At 37.4% G+C, this 15000-nt stretch overlaps 1 protein-coding gene across 1 annotated transcript in view; it reads left to right on the top strand.

Moving 5' to 3' along the window:
- The window catches only part of LOC123518607, a 54603-nt gene that overhangs the window by 11277 nt on the left and 28326 nt on the right, over positions 1-15000 (top strand). The gene's annotated exons all lie outside the window — the stretch shown is intronic.

The raw sequence follows: 15000 nt of genomic DNA, 5'->3' as shown, positions 1-15000 counted from the left end.
AGAAAATTCTAAGGTCACATCTTCGAACACTTGCTAATTATTGATATTTCATAAGAAGAAAAAACGGTAGTTTAGCAATGTATTCCCAAAACGTCAGTAAGCATTTATTTTTTTTTTGTTCTTGAACCTTTTAATTATAAAGGTCAACACTGACATAAATTTTAATATTATTTACTGACATCATATTGCTGAACATCATACAATCATTTATTTTGATTGTTCTTTTTCTGGTTTCAGATATGCTGCATTTCAATATATACAATGTGTGGGGTTTTTATTCCTGTGGGATGTACATGTGTTCATCCAGACGGCCAGACTGTATATTGTGTTGGCATGCATACATTTCGTTTTATTATTATATATCTTCTTTTCCTGGGTTAAAGTATGGTGCTCTTGAAGATATGCTATTTGTGAACTTTTATTCCTCTCAGATGTATACTAACAACCAGGAAACACCACAAAGGGACGCAAACAGCACCTTTCATTTCTTTGTTTCGTCAGTTCTTTCACTACAATACTCTATCTCGAGGGCTCTGTGTATCTCTTTACCTTCCCTGACGTCACTGCTGGTTTCAAGAAACTAGATTATATTGGAAACGTAGAATAGTTGAATCGTACTGTGGGAATATGAAGTATACAGTGTTTATTTTATGGTCTGTAATCTGAAACGCTTTTCTCTATCACCACTGTTTTCTAGATATCACAGGGATTATTAGCCGGATTCTCAAAAATTGTTTCCTGTGTTAATAATGTAATAATCTTGTTAATCTGGCATTAGATCCATGTAACACACACACACACACACACACACACACACACACACACACACACACACACACACCCGGTAGCTCAGTGGTTAGAGCGCTGGCTTCACAAGCCAGAGGACCGGAGTTCGATTCCCCGGCCGGATGGAGATATTTGGGTGTGTCTCCTTTCACGTGTAGCCCCTGTTCACCTAGCAGTGAGTAGGTACGAGATGTAAATCGAGGAGTTGTGACCTTGTTGTCCCGGTGTGTGGTGTGTGCCTGGTCTCAGGCCTATCCGAAGATCGGAAATAATGAGCTCTGAGCTCGTTCCGTAGGGTAACGTCTGGCTGTCTCGTCAGAGACTACAGCAGATCAAACAGTGAAACACACACCGGTAAGCGGCGAGGCAAATGGGCAAGCCTCTTAATGTGTGACCCCTGTTCACCTAGCAGCAAATAGGTACGGGATGTAACTCGAGGGGTTGTGGCCTTGCTTTCCCGGTGTGTGTTGTGTGTTGATGTGGTCTCAGTCCTATCCGAAGATCGGTCTATGAGCTCTGAGCTCGCTCCGTAATTGGGAAGACTGGCTGGGTGACTAGTAGACGACCGAGGAGGAGGAGGAGGAGGTGAATTACACACACACACACACACACACACACACACACACACACACACACACACACACACACACCTGTATAATTTCCACTAGAGTAGAGTCTCTTGAGTGTAGTGGAGGTATGGTGCTGTGTCACTATTATGGTAGGAAAAGAAAGATATTTGCGCACAATGTGTAGTGGTTAATTAGTATATTTCATCAACAAACGAGCCATCCACATACACAGAGACGTGCACTCTCCCCAACTCACCTGACGTTATGAGTATTGATAAGACTATGATATCAGTAAAGTCTATGTAGTTTATTAGAAAGCCAACCACGCGCACACACATTTGGTATTCAAAATGAACTTCCGTAGTAATATTAGTCTGATACTATGTAATAACTGCTAACACACACACACACACACACACACACACACACACACACACACACACACACACACACACACACACACACACACACACACACACACATCATATACCCTCTCACCCTATCCTCTCTTCGCAGTAACCTACATCCTGGCTCTTCCTCGGCTTGCTTTTCTCACACATCAGCAGGCCGCCCTTATAGCCTGTACGTAGTAGGTATTGGTGGCCGTGAAGTTTTGCGTTAGTCTCTTGGTCTCGGTCACCAGCTTGACGTCAGCCACCCTCAGCCTCGCGTGCTACGGTGTCATGTGGAAAGAGGCATCCGTAAGTCAATTGGCGTAGAATGAGATAGTAGAAAAGAAATTATTGACTGAGAGAGTGTGTGTGTGTGAGAGAGAGAGAGAGAGAGAGAGAGAGAGAGAGAGAGAGAGAGAGAGAGAGAGAGAGAGAGAGAGAGAGAGAGAGACGGGAGAGGAAAGTAATGAGGACATAAATAGGTGAAGTGTAAAGAGGAAAAGTGAAGGCAGGAGGAGGAAGAGAAGATATTAGGAGTGAACGGAAATGTTTTATAGGCCAGTTCCTGTTTGGCATCTTAGCGGCGAGGCATTTAACTGACAGAATGGTGAGGAAAACAACTGCAGAGAGAGAGAGAGAGAGAGAGAGAGAGAGAGAGAGAGAGAGAGAGAGAGAGAGAGAGAGAGAGAAAGGAAGTGAAAGGAAGCTGGAATGGAAAAAAAATACGGAAACAAAAGAGTGAAAGGGAATGGAAAGGGAAGCGTTAGTTAGTAAAGAGGATGCAGAGAGAAAATGTAAAGAAAAAACAAGATAAAAAGTTCAGAAGCTAGACAACAAGGAAAACATGAGAAGTAAGAGAGAAAAAAAGACGGGCTATGCAAATGATACTAATAAAAAAAAAAGGATAGATGAGTTGAGAAATGAATCAAGGGTACAGGGATGAAAAAAAAGAGATGAAGAAAATAAAAGAAAAACAGAGACAGACAAAACACTTGAAACAACAAAACACTTGAAACAAAGCATCATAACACTTGTAATTGCATAAGAGAAGGAATTGAAGTGAAGAAGAGAGGAAAAACAGGCATAAAAGAAGATAAGAGAGAAAAAAAATGAAAACACGAGGAATGAACAGAAATCTTACCAAAACTTAACGATATCAGATGAAAAAGACGAGAAAACAAAAGAGGAAAAGAACGAAAACTGGGAAATGAGAGAAAAATAATAACATGGCATGAAAATGTGATCTTTGTGTTATAAAAATCAATAAAAGAGCAAAAAATAAGTAAAGGTATAAATAAAAGAAATGGGGAAATGTGAAAGAAAACAGAATATGAAAGATGATCTTGACCAAACATATTGATTGAGAGAGAGAGAGAGAGAGAGAGAGAGAGAGAGAGAGAGAGAGAGAGAGAGAGAGAGAGAGAGAGAGAAAGAGAGAGAGAGAGCTGGGAGTAAGGCAATAATGCATCAAGTACTAAAATTAAGCCAACACAAACAACCCAATGCGACACAACTTCATTTTTTCCCCCCAACCCAACCTAACCTGACTTCACCAAATCAAAGCAAAACAAAATAATCAAACTAAACTTAACTCAACCCAATTTAACACAACCTTTACTCACTCAACCTCAAATAAATGACTAAACTAATTCGAGCTTAATCTTAGCTAACCCATAACTCAGCCGAAACTGGTCGAATAAAACCTTACATCACCAAACCTAACCTAAGCTAACCTAACCCAATCAACACCTCACTCAATTTCACCTAACTAAACCTAACCTAACCTAACTGAATCTAACCCAACCCAACCTAACCTAACCTAAGCCAAACGAAGTCAAACCTAACCTAGTCTAAACTTAAAAATAAAGCTAAACTAATCTTACCTAATCCAACCTAACCTAATTCAGCCTAACTTAACCCAACTCAACCCAAACTAACTCAACTCAACTCAACTCAATCCAACCCAACTCAACTCAACTCAGCTCAACTCAACTTAGCCTAACCTAACCTAACCTAACCAAACTTACTCCTCCCCATACCTTAGTGAGGAGAGCTGTGTGGGAAGTTGTAATAGTGGTGGTGACTGACGCCGTGTGGGTGAGGATAGTAGGCGTGGTGATGGTATGTCGCTCGGTGAGGAGGTGAGTGAGGGGCAGCGTGGTGTGGTGTGTGGTCAGGGTGGTGAGGACTGTGGTGCTAGTGACGGTGTGCACCAGGACCTCCGTATTGGTGAAGAGCATGGTGTTAGTGACGGCGGAGGCTGTGGGCACCGTCACCGTCTCGTTTAGAACCTGTAGGAGGTAAGGAAATGTTCAGGTGGTTGTGAATGGCATTGCGGGAACTCTGTTGTGGCTTCATTAACCCTTTCAGTATTAGGACACATTTTTACCTTGAGATTTGTGTACGATTTGCCAATTTTATTGACATTATGAAGAGTCTGTGGAAGTGAGAAGACTATTGTACTGGGAAACATTTTTACCTTGAGTTTTTGGTATGATTAGACGATATTTTATATATTATGAGGGTCTTTAGAGATCAGAAGATAAATGGCCGAAGGTTTCACTATTTTAATGTTCACATAAGTTTCTGAAGTTGTATTAAAAAGCCAATTCGTAAGCAGAATGAATATGAAAACATGTCCTGGTACTGAAGCAGTTAAAGATCATTGAAGTTCACCGTGCATCTTGTAATTTCATCATACTCACACATTATCTTCACTGTTATCTTTTTCTTAGCTTTAGACTACTCCCGTTACAGGTCGGGTACTTGTCTCTACCTATTTTTCTGCATCGTTTGTTACACCCGTCACCCGCATTTTTCCTTCAATACATCCTTAAATCCTCTCCTTGGTCTTCTCATTTTATGCTTGGTAAGTTTATCTCTAGAATCCCTTTTCTTAGATCTCCCTTGTCTGTTCTACACATGGTCAAACGATCTCAATCATTTATTCTGCAACGCTTTGCTCACGACTATTTGTAAAGGCTACAAAAATTATCAGCAAGATTATCAGAAGTATTTCTCCTGTGAATTATGTAGAAATCTTATTAATGTCATAAGAGCCGTTAAGAAATTGAAAACCAGCGTAACTGAAATTAGAGCTTTTTGAATAAATTGTGAGTTTGGTGCAGCGGCTTTTCAGAAAATCGCCTTTTGTTTAGCTTCCCTGCCGTTGCTTTCAGACTGATGCTTGCTGTCTTGAGAGTAACCTTAGCCCAAGTAGCCCCTTACCTTTGTGGTGGAGACATGCATGAAGGAGAGGCTTGGCGTGTACAGGCTGGTGACGGTGATGATTGTGGGTGTCACGGAGGTGACAGTGACGTATGACATATGCGTTTTGTACACGGGCATTGACTGACCCACCAAGGACGTCATGATGTACGTTGAAGACACTTCCCTTAGCTGAAAGATTTGAGAGATGCCACATATGTAGATACTAAAAATACAAAAGGAGGAACATAAAGTAAATATATTAGCTCCTATCCTCATTTTATATAAGAGGATACGTGTGTGTGTGTGTGTGTGTGTGTGTGTGTGTGTGTGTGTGTGTGTGTGTGTGTGTGTGTGTGTGTGTGTGTGTGTGTGTGTGTGTCACTCAGAGGCAAGTCCCTAAAGAAAAACGTCCAAAAAGATTATGCAATGTTGGAGGATTTGTAGCAAAAATAGAAATGAGTTGTCATAGAGTAAAGAAATATTGTTCCATACGAGTTTTGTTTGTGGTCTTTGTGTTGACAAGTGAGAAAGACGCAGCAAGGCTGTGTTTTGTTTCAATATTTTTTGCTTCACCTCTGTCATTCTCTGTATGTATTGTCTCTCTGTCTGTCTGTCTAAATATATGTATGTCTGTACACAGCCGTCACGCGAAACCGTCACAGGTAATAATAATAATAATAATAATAATGATAATAATAATGATGATGATGATAATAATAATAATAATAGTAATAGTAATACAATTTATTAATGATAATAATAATGATGATACTACTACTACTACTTCTACTACTACTACTAATAATAATAATAATGATAATAATAATAATAATGATAATAATAATGATAATGATGATAATAATGATGATGATATTATAGGTTTAGTACTGAACGGAAAACAAACTAAAACGAGAGAGAGAGAGAGAGAGAGAGAGAGAGAGAGAGAGAGAGATGAATATGTACGTACGTCACCTTTTTGAAGACCAGTAACAATGGAAGGCTACATTAATTATAATAGTAATTATGATAATTAGGAGCAGTGTTAAAAGATTGTGTATTAAGGTCAGAAAGAAAATGGGTCTCTCTCTCTCTCTCTCTCTCTCTCTCTCTCTCTCTCTCTCTCTCTCTCTCTCTCTCTCTCTCTCTCTCTCTCTCCTTTTTATTTTAGTTATGAAATTATATGTTACCTGACCTGCACGGGGACAGGCAACAAAGCGTGCCTTTTTGTATACTCTTTCTGCTGCCCTTGGCCAGTTATTCCCTCTTCCATAAGAAATATCATCGCTAATAACAAATAAGTAGTTTCTGTTTGTATTACAGTTTGAGATTTCATGAAATTAGTACATGAAAGGTAATTGATTTCAGATGAGAGAGAGAGAGAGAGAGAGAGAGAGAGAGAGAGAGTGTGTTTTCCTTCCGACTTTCCCTCCATCCCTCTTTCCCTCTATATTCTTCCCCCCTCACTCATTAACATTTTTTCCTCTCTAAGATTTCTTCTGTCTATTCTTTCTATTGAAGCCTTATTGGACATGACAGAACACGACACGGGAGTTCAATGAAAGAGAGTACGAATGGGAGGCAGGTGTGAGATGTCTGCCTCTGTTACTGGTCAATACTACCTCTATGCTCTGTAAGGAAGTTTTTTTTCTTTTAATGTTATGGCCTATAGCGCCTGTAGGTATATTTGAGTACGTGAAAAGCGCTGCTGAGCTTCTACACATCAGCGGCGCATGCAGTTTTTAGTTATAGTGTTTTTCTTTTTCTTTTTTGTTTACCTATGATAATACTCAGCGTTTTGAAGACATAATTGTGTTGGGTTTGTTATATATGTTAGTGTGGTTGTTCTGGTTGTTATGGGGTAGAGGGGGAGATGGTGGTGATGGGGTTGTGACATGTTGTTCTTATACTACTGCTATTGCTACTGTTACTGCTGCTACTACTACTACTACTACTACTACTACTACTACTACTACTACTACTACTACTACTACTACTACTACTACTATTATTATTATTAGTAGTAGTAGTAATAGTAGTAGTAGTAGTAGTAGTAGTAGTAGTAGTAGTAGTAGTAGTAGTTGTTGTTGTTGTTGTTGTTGTTATTGTTAAGTATATTGGTACTAGTAATGGTGGTGGGGGCAGTGGTGGTCATGGTGGTGGTGTTTTATTTATGTTACTGAGATCAGAGAGAAACTAAATAAAAAAAAAAAGATCAAGAGAAAGAAAAATAACCACCCTTGCCTTAATATCATCAGTTGTTTTTCCGTCGGAATGGAAAAAGAGGAACCGAGGAGAGAGAAAGTTCCCGAGGATGCCTGATATATTGATCTTCTGAGGGTGGAGAAGAAAAGGACGGTGAGGGAGGGAACCAAGAGTAGCTAGAGAGGCAGCGTGGAGATCCTGATAGAACACGGGGGCTTGAATAACTGTAGTATAAAAAAAGCAATACACACACACACACACACACACACACACCCCGGTAGCTCAGTGGTTAGAGCGCTGGCTTCACAAGCCAGAAGACTGGGGTTCGATTCCCCGGCCGGGTGGAGATATTTGGGTGTGTCTCCTTTCACGTGTAGCCCCTGTTCACCTAGCAGTGAGTAGGTACGGGATGTAAATCGAGGAGTTGTGACCCTGTTGTCCCGATGTGTGGTGTGTGCCTGGTCTGATCAGGCCTATCCGAAGATCGGAAATAATGAGCTCTGAGCTCGTTCCGTAGGGTAATGTCTGGCTCTCGTCAGAGACTGCAGCAGATCAAACAGTGAAACACACACACACACACACACACAGTTTCCCCTCTCTCTTTTTTGATGTTTATTGTTCTTTCTTTTTTCACTGTCATCCAGATTCAGGCTTCGAGGTCATGTCAGGGCAACCAGTTCTCATTTCTTAGCCTGCGTCATTGCCTACAGATCAGATTAGGTTAGGTTAGCCTTGGTCAAGTTTGGTTGCGCTAATGTCAGGTAAAAAATATGTTGTTGGTAGGTTAAATTAGGTCAAGTTAAGCCAGTTTAGTTTACGTAAGCTAATATGTTAGGTAAGATATGTTAGGTTGTTTGAAGAAGACTAAATCAAAGTATGTCCATTTAATCAAACTGAATTACTAGGTTAGGTAAGGTTAAGCCAGATAAGTTGAAGTTATGGTATATTAAGTTGTTGTTGTTTTTACAGGACGGGGAACTGGCCAAGGGCAACAAAAGATAAAAAAAAAAAGCCCACAGATTTTTGCCAATTTCCTTAAAGATCATGAGTTATCCAAAATTCAGGGACAAATATCTTGAAATCTCCCTTTTAAAAGAAGTCAAGTCGTAGGAAGATGGAAATATAGAAACAGGCAAGGAATTTCAGAGTTTACCAGAGAAAAGCATGGATGATTAAGAGGATTGGTTAACTCTTGCATTAGAAAGTTGAACAAAATAGTGGTGAGAGGAAGAAGAAAGCCTTGTGTAGTGAGGCCGCAGGAGGAGGTTAAGTTTTGTTATGTTAGACTATACCTGGTAAGACTGAGTTAGATATAGAGATATGTTAGGTTGAACTAGATTAAAAACGTCAAGTCAGGTTAAGGTGAGGTCGAATAGATTAGGATTCTGAAATAGGGGGCAAGATAAGCTTTCGTAACTACGGTCTCACATTGTGTATTAGGTAAGGCGACTCATTCCCAAGTCTTTGATCAGTGAGTTAAGGCAGTGAAGGTGTTCCCACGTCGCACCCAGCCTGGAGTACATATAACCAAGGAGTCTGTACGTGCCTGTCTCTTCCCCGTATGATATGTAAACATTCGGATCTCTATGCATATATTTCTTTTTAACCCCCCAGTAAATAATACCATAATAAAAACAACTACTACCGCCATGATTACCACAACTATTACTACTATAACAACAATTACCAATACTATTATGACTACTACTACTATCTTTAGCATGGTATGCATTTTTACCACGAGTTTTGTGTACGATTACACGATTTTATTGACATCAGGAAGGGTCTATGGAGATCAGAAGATTAATGACCTAAGTATTCAATATTTAAACCCCACACAAGTTTCTGAATCTATGTAAAATAACCAGATAGTAACCATAATGAATATGAAAACGCGTTATGGTACTCAAAAGGTTAAATGACTGTCTTGTCAAACTGACGAAAATACGCTGACACAGGTAAAAATTGAAGGTGTGTGTGTGTGTGTGTGTGTGTGTGTGTGTGTGTGTGTGTGTGTGTGTGTGTGTGTGTGTGTGTGTGTGTGTGTGTGTGTGTGTGTGTGTTCTGACTATTGTTTTTTTTATCTTTCGCTTTGATTTTCTTTTTCTTTACTTTTTCATAGTTTTTGTAATATTTTGTATTGATTTTATTTCTTTTACTTTTATTTGCACCCCAGAGAGAGAGAGAGAGAGAGAGAGAGAGAGAGAGAGAGAGAGAGAGAGAGAGAGAGAGAGAGAGAGAGAGAGAGAGAGAGAGAGAGAGAGAGAGAGAGAGAGAGAGAGAGAGAGAGAGAGAGAGAGAGAGAGAGAGAGGAAGGGGACGGTTGTATCTGAATTTTTCCTTATGTATTCTTGAATGTTTTTTTTTTCTATCCGTAAGAGAAGCGGAACCGAGAACAAAATGTAATTGATAAAAAAGACACTTGAGGTATGGCCATTGTATATAGAGACATAACCATCCATGTATCTAGCCAACGTCCATTACCATCTCTATCTCCGAAAATACTAAGCACAGCTAGTTTTTCATACCATAATCAACATTCTTCATAATCTTCGTAATCTAATCAATATAGCAGCGTTTCCCCACACCGAACAATGATCACGCACGACCTCGCCAAGTTGCAGTGGGTCTCGTGTTTCGGACTGCACGTGTCACCGAGTTGGTCAGAGTACGAATACGCAGAAGCATCGTCAGTGAGTGTATTCTTCGCTTATAAATATAGTTGAAGGTCATGACACGTGTTAAGAGGAAGTAATACTGCACTTGTTTTTCATTCTTCATTCTTTCATTTTTCTTTTCAATTATCTCTCAAATTATCTTGTATATTAACACTTTTACTGTAATAGGTAACATTTCATATCATTAAGAAATACTATTGAATCTTTTTAAATATATGTAAGAAAGAAGGGGGTGAAAAATTTTGAAATTTATATCCCCCATAATCTTTGGAAGTGGCTGTAGGACAAGGGAAAAACATTGCAAGTGGTTAGTGAGAAAGGAAAGGGGAGGTAAACAACAGAAAAATGGTTGAAGGGGACCTGAATTAATCTCGTCTCACTTTCTTTATTCTATATTCTATTTATTTAACCCCTTCAGTACTGTGACGCATTTTTACCTTTTGTTTTGTGTGTGATTAGACGATTCTGTTGACATTAGGAAGATTCTATGGAGGTCAGAAGATTAATGGCGAGACTCTTCACTGTTTTAATCCCCACATAAGTTTCTGAAGCTGTATAAAATCACTAAATAGTAAGAAGAATAAATGTAGAAAATGTTCTGGTACTGAAGGGGTTAAACTTATTATTCTATTATCTAGTAAATTTTCATTCAGTTACAGAAAATTTAGTGGAAGACGTTCTGGGATGTTTGTTCGTTTGTTGACGCTTTTCCATTGTAATTAATTTCATCTTCGTTCACATGATTTCACGTCCAATTTCTTTAACTTGTATCCTTTTTTTTTATATATTGTCCTCCATTGAATTTTCATTCTTAATTTATTAAAACATTTATCTTTCTACCTCCATTCATGATATCTTCTTATTTTTTTCTATTTAATTTTTATGTTTCCTTTTTTCATCTGTTTTGTTCTTTTAACTGAGCTTTCTTTAGAATTCCTCCCATCATTTGTCTTTATTTTTAACTTCTTTTTATTCGTCAATTTCATCCTGTCTTTTTTTCTTAGTAATTCGTTTGATGTACTTACTATTACGGTAATACCACATTTTCCATATTCGTCCATTAATTCTTTTTTTATTATTTTTCATGCTTATATTTTCAATTGTCCTCTTTAATGAATTGTTAATTAAAATCTAATTTGAGATCCTTCATATCTCGCTTTTTCTTTCTTCCTTATTTTTCCTTATGGATTTATCAACATCTTTCAATTTCCCTTTCAAAATATATTTTTCTTATTCGTAACCTATTTCAGAATATGGTTCCTATATCTATTGTTACTTTTTAGGTCTTTCTTTTTAATCTCTTCCAGATATGTTTATTTGCTCCATTATTATTTCCAATCTTTTTTCATTAAAGTTTTCAGTTTGCGATTGATTTCAACATTTGTCATATCTTTAACCATACTTGTCATTCGTCTTATTTATTCAATGTTATTTTTTACAACTGTGCTTACCACAAATGAGAGGGACAAAAACGTCGTAAGACACGTTTTTATCTTAAAGTTGTTAATTTTCACATTCAGCTTTCTTAGCATATTTACAAAATATGTGTGGCATGTATTGTACATCACCATTTACTCATAATCAATAATCTATTTTCTCGTCTACCTCTTCGTCTGCCTCAATTCAAACACCTCTTTTCTCACCAAACCTTATTTTCCTCTTTTCACACGAAGCTCCCTGTCACACGTGTCACACCTTCATCCCTCACGTTTTATTATCAACACCCCTTTGCACCTGCCAGTCCCCTCACTTATAACATATTTCAGACATCTCGTATATAAATATCTTTCCACCACTTTTCCTTCCCCTTATTCATCAGTCCCTCCGTCAGAGCATAATAGGGACAAGACTCTCCTTTCCGCCTTCTATATTTACGACAGCGGAAACCTGAGTTAGCGAGGATGTTATTGAAATTTTGCTTCCATAGGTTTAGTCTTGGCCACGTGAGTCCCAATCCACCTGGAGAGGAAGGGATAGGAAAGAAGGAAAAGAGAAAAAAGCGGAGTTGAGAAAGAGAGAGAGAGAGAGAGAGAGAGAGAGAGAGAGAGAGAGAGAGAGAGAGAGAGAGTGAGAGTGAGAATGAGAGTGTGTGTATGTGTGTATACTACAACAAAACACAATTTCACTCTTAATCCCTTCAGTACCATGACGTGTTTTCAGATTTACTCTGCTTACTCTGCTCCAACTCTTTGTGACTAATCTTTCGCAGAACCATGCTGGATTAACTTCAGATAGATCCCGAATTTTCTCATCTTTGTATGAAATTTGGATGAAATGAAATTAAGTTGAAAGAGGAAACGAAGGGCTGAGAGGATGAGAAGAGGTGAAGGTAAGAAAAAGGTGTACGGAAATTGAAGTGTGTGTGTGTGTGTGTGTGTGTGTGTGTGTGTGTGTGTGTGTGTGTGTGTGTGTGTGTGTGTGTGTGTGTGTGTGTGTGTGTGTGTGTGTGTGTGTGTGTGGGATAAGAAATTGCGCGCGTTCGTTATTTTGGACTGGTTCATTATTTTACTGCTTTTTCCTACTCCTCCTCCTCCTTCACCCTCCTCCTCCTCCTCCTCCTCCTCCTCCTCCTCCGCCTCCTCCTTCTACTCCTCCTCCTCTTCCTCCTCCTCCTCCTCCTGCGCTTTTATCAATAGTGCTAATTAAGTAATTGCTTATTTTCCCACCAACTTCTACTTCCCCTTACTGTTCTTCTTACTCTTCTTTTTCTCTTTCTCCTTGCTCTTGTTCTTTTAATTGTTGTTTTTGTTGTTTTGTTGTATTTTTTAGTATTTATTTGATTTGTTCTTGTTTGTATTCTTGATCTTCGAGTTATTCTTGTTTTGCGTCTTATTGCTCTTTTTTTCCATACTCTTCCTCTTCATTCCCGCTCCGTGCATCTGCAACAGCAAGATGGCAGCGCACACAAAGCCGCTTCCAAAGTAAGTCTTTGCTACGTAAAGTGCTTACAGCACGGGTATTACGCCGCGCAAAGCTCCTTCAATAGCCTTGCTCGGTCACACACGAAGATCCTTTTGGCAACATTAAAACTTTCTCAGACTTTGACAGTTTTTTAGCGTTACTCTAAAAATTAACCGCAGTCCCCAATACTGAGGAAGAAAAATAGGCCTTCGCGTCACTGATGGAGGGAGAAAGACGAATGCTTTAATTAATCATTAGTAACCAAACAAAAATATTTTAAGAGTTAAGAGAATATAATTCGGATAATTAGGAAAGGCATGTGTAATGCAAAATAAGGGAAGTACCTCAAAAGTGAATTGGTAGAAATGATCACTAAAAATAAGAAATAATAAATTCAAGTTTGAAAAATTTAGGTTCAAGAAAGAGATGGGATGGAACTGGTTCCCAAATAGTGAAAGGTAAAGAGAACAGACTCAGTATTCATACTGAGTCACTAGAAAACTTTAAAAGACAAGACATATTTATAGATGGTAATAATAGATGGAAATAAATTTCATACAGCAAGAGTAGGCTTGTTGGCTTCTTGACACTTCCTTTCTTTTATTTGTTTATATATATATATATATATATATATATATATATATATATATATATATATATATATATATATATATATATATATATATATATATATATATATATATATATATATATATATATATATATATATATATATATATATATACAAACTGTATCTTCCATGGGAATGTATAATAATTGTTTACGGTCGTGTGATCTTTAGTTAGTAAGTTGAATATTTTGGGATACAAGCGATTCCCCTTCGCAACTTGAATTAGTTGTATTAATTAATCCTCTTCCCTAGTAAAATATTCTAATTATGGTAATGATGCTCATGAACAGAGCAATATCAATAAAGATCATGATCATTTTATTTTCAACTAAAGACATAATTATGTGTTATATTGTAACACGAGGAAAACATTTCAGCAACTAAGAGTGTAATTAAGGTGATCATGATAATACTGATATCACTGCTGCTGCTGCTGCTGCTGCTGCTACCGCTAGTACCACTACTACCACCACCATTATCATCATCATCATCATTATCATTTTCACCATTATCATAATCATCATTATCATTATCATCATCAGCTCCATCATCATCATCATCATCATCATCATCATCACCTTCAATTTCATCTTTAACTTCACCTTTACCTTCACCATAACCACCACCACCACCATCCACTATATATATATATATATATATATATATATATATATATATATATATATATATATATATATATATATATATATATATATATATATATATATATATATATATATATATATATATATATATATATATATATATCGTTCTCAACAGCGATAATGCGTCATTAACATTAGTCTAACTCTAATATTAACCTTAATGGGCAAAATTATCTTCCCACAGAAAATTAATGGTCTATTAAAATAGCGCTTTTGGCCACGATGATATATATATATATATATATATATATATATATATATATATATATATATATATATATATATATATATATATATATATATATATATATATATATATATATATATATATATATATGATATACGAGAAAACATACTGTATTTACACTTTGTTTCTAAACTTTAGGAAATATTGTACATTCAGTGTTACAGGCAAGGGAACGATATACACTTATGCTTGATCCTATTATTTCAGGATACACACTACAATACGCTACAATGCGCATATTGTCAAACACTTCAGCGTCCTATAACGACTATTTCATTTATTTTAAGTCTATGGAGGTTATTTTATATCACTTTTTCATGTTTATGCTAATTGGTTAACACGCATTCAACATTATCAATAGGAAAAAAGGCAATCGAAAACTAAATCAATCATATTTATGACTTGAAGAATTCCGAAAGGAAGGAACAAAGTTTATGAATTATGATATTGATAGGTGAGAGGAAACAGTTTTTTGGTTCTTCAAGGTTTCCTTGAAGAATTTCAAAGCGAAACCGGTTGGAAATAAACTCAATTACCTACAGCTGTGTTTTCTCTTACCTCGCCCACCAACCTGTCTAAATATCTATATATTTCTGAATTATGTGGAAATCGTGACTCACCTTGATGCCGATCTCTGTGGGACATACCAACAGGTTCTTCACAGTCGAGAGTGTGAGTGAGTTGAGGTTGGGCACTAATGAAGCCTTGCGTTGCTGATG

The sequence above is a fragment of the Portunus trituberculatus genome, chromosome 44, assembly GCF_017591435.1.
Source record: "Portunus trituberculatus isolate SZX2019 chromosome 44, ASM1759143v1, whole genome shotgun sequence".
In the NCBI taxonomy this organism is placed as follows: Eukaryota; Metazoa; Arthropoda; class Malacostraca; order Decapoda; family Portunidae; genus Portunus; species Portunus trituberculatus.
The sequence above is the reverse complement of the archived record's forward strand: the minus strand, read 5'-3'. Positions and strand labels throughout refer to the sequence as shown.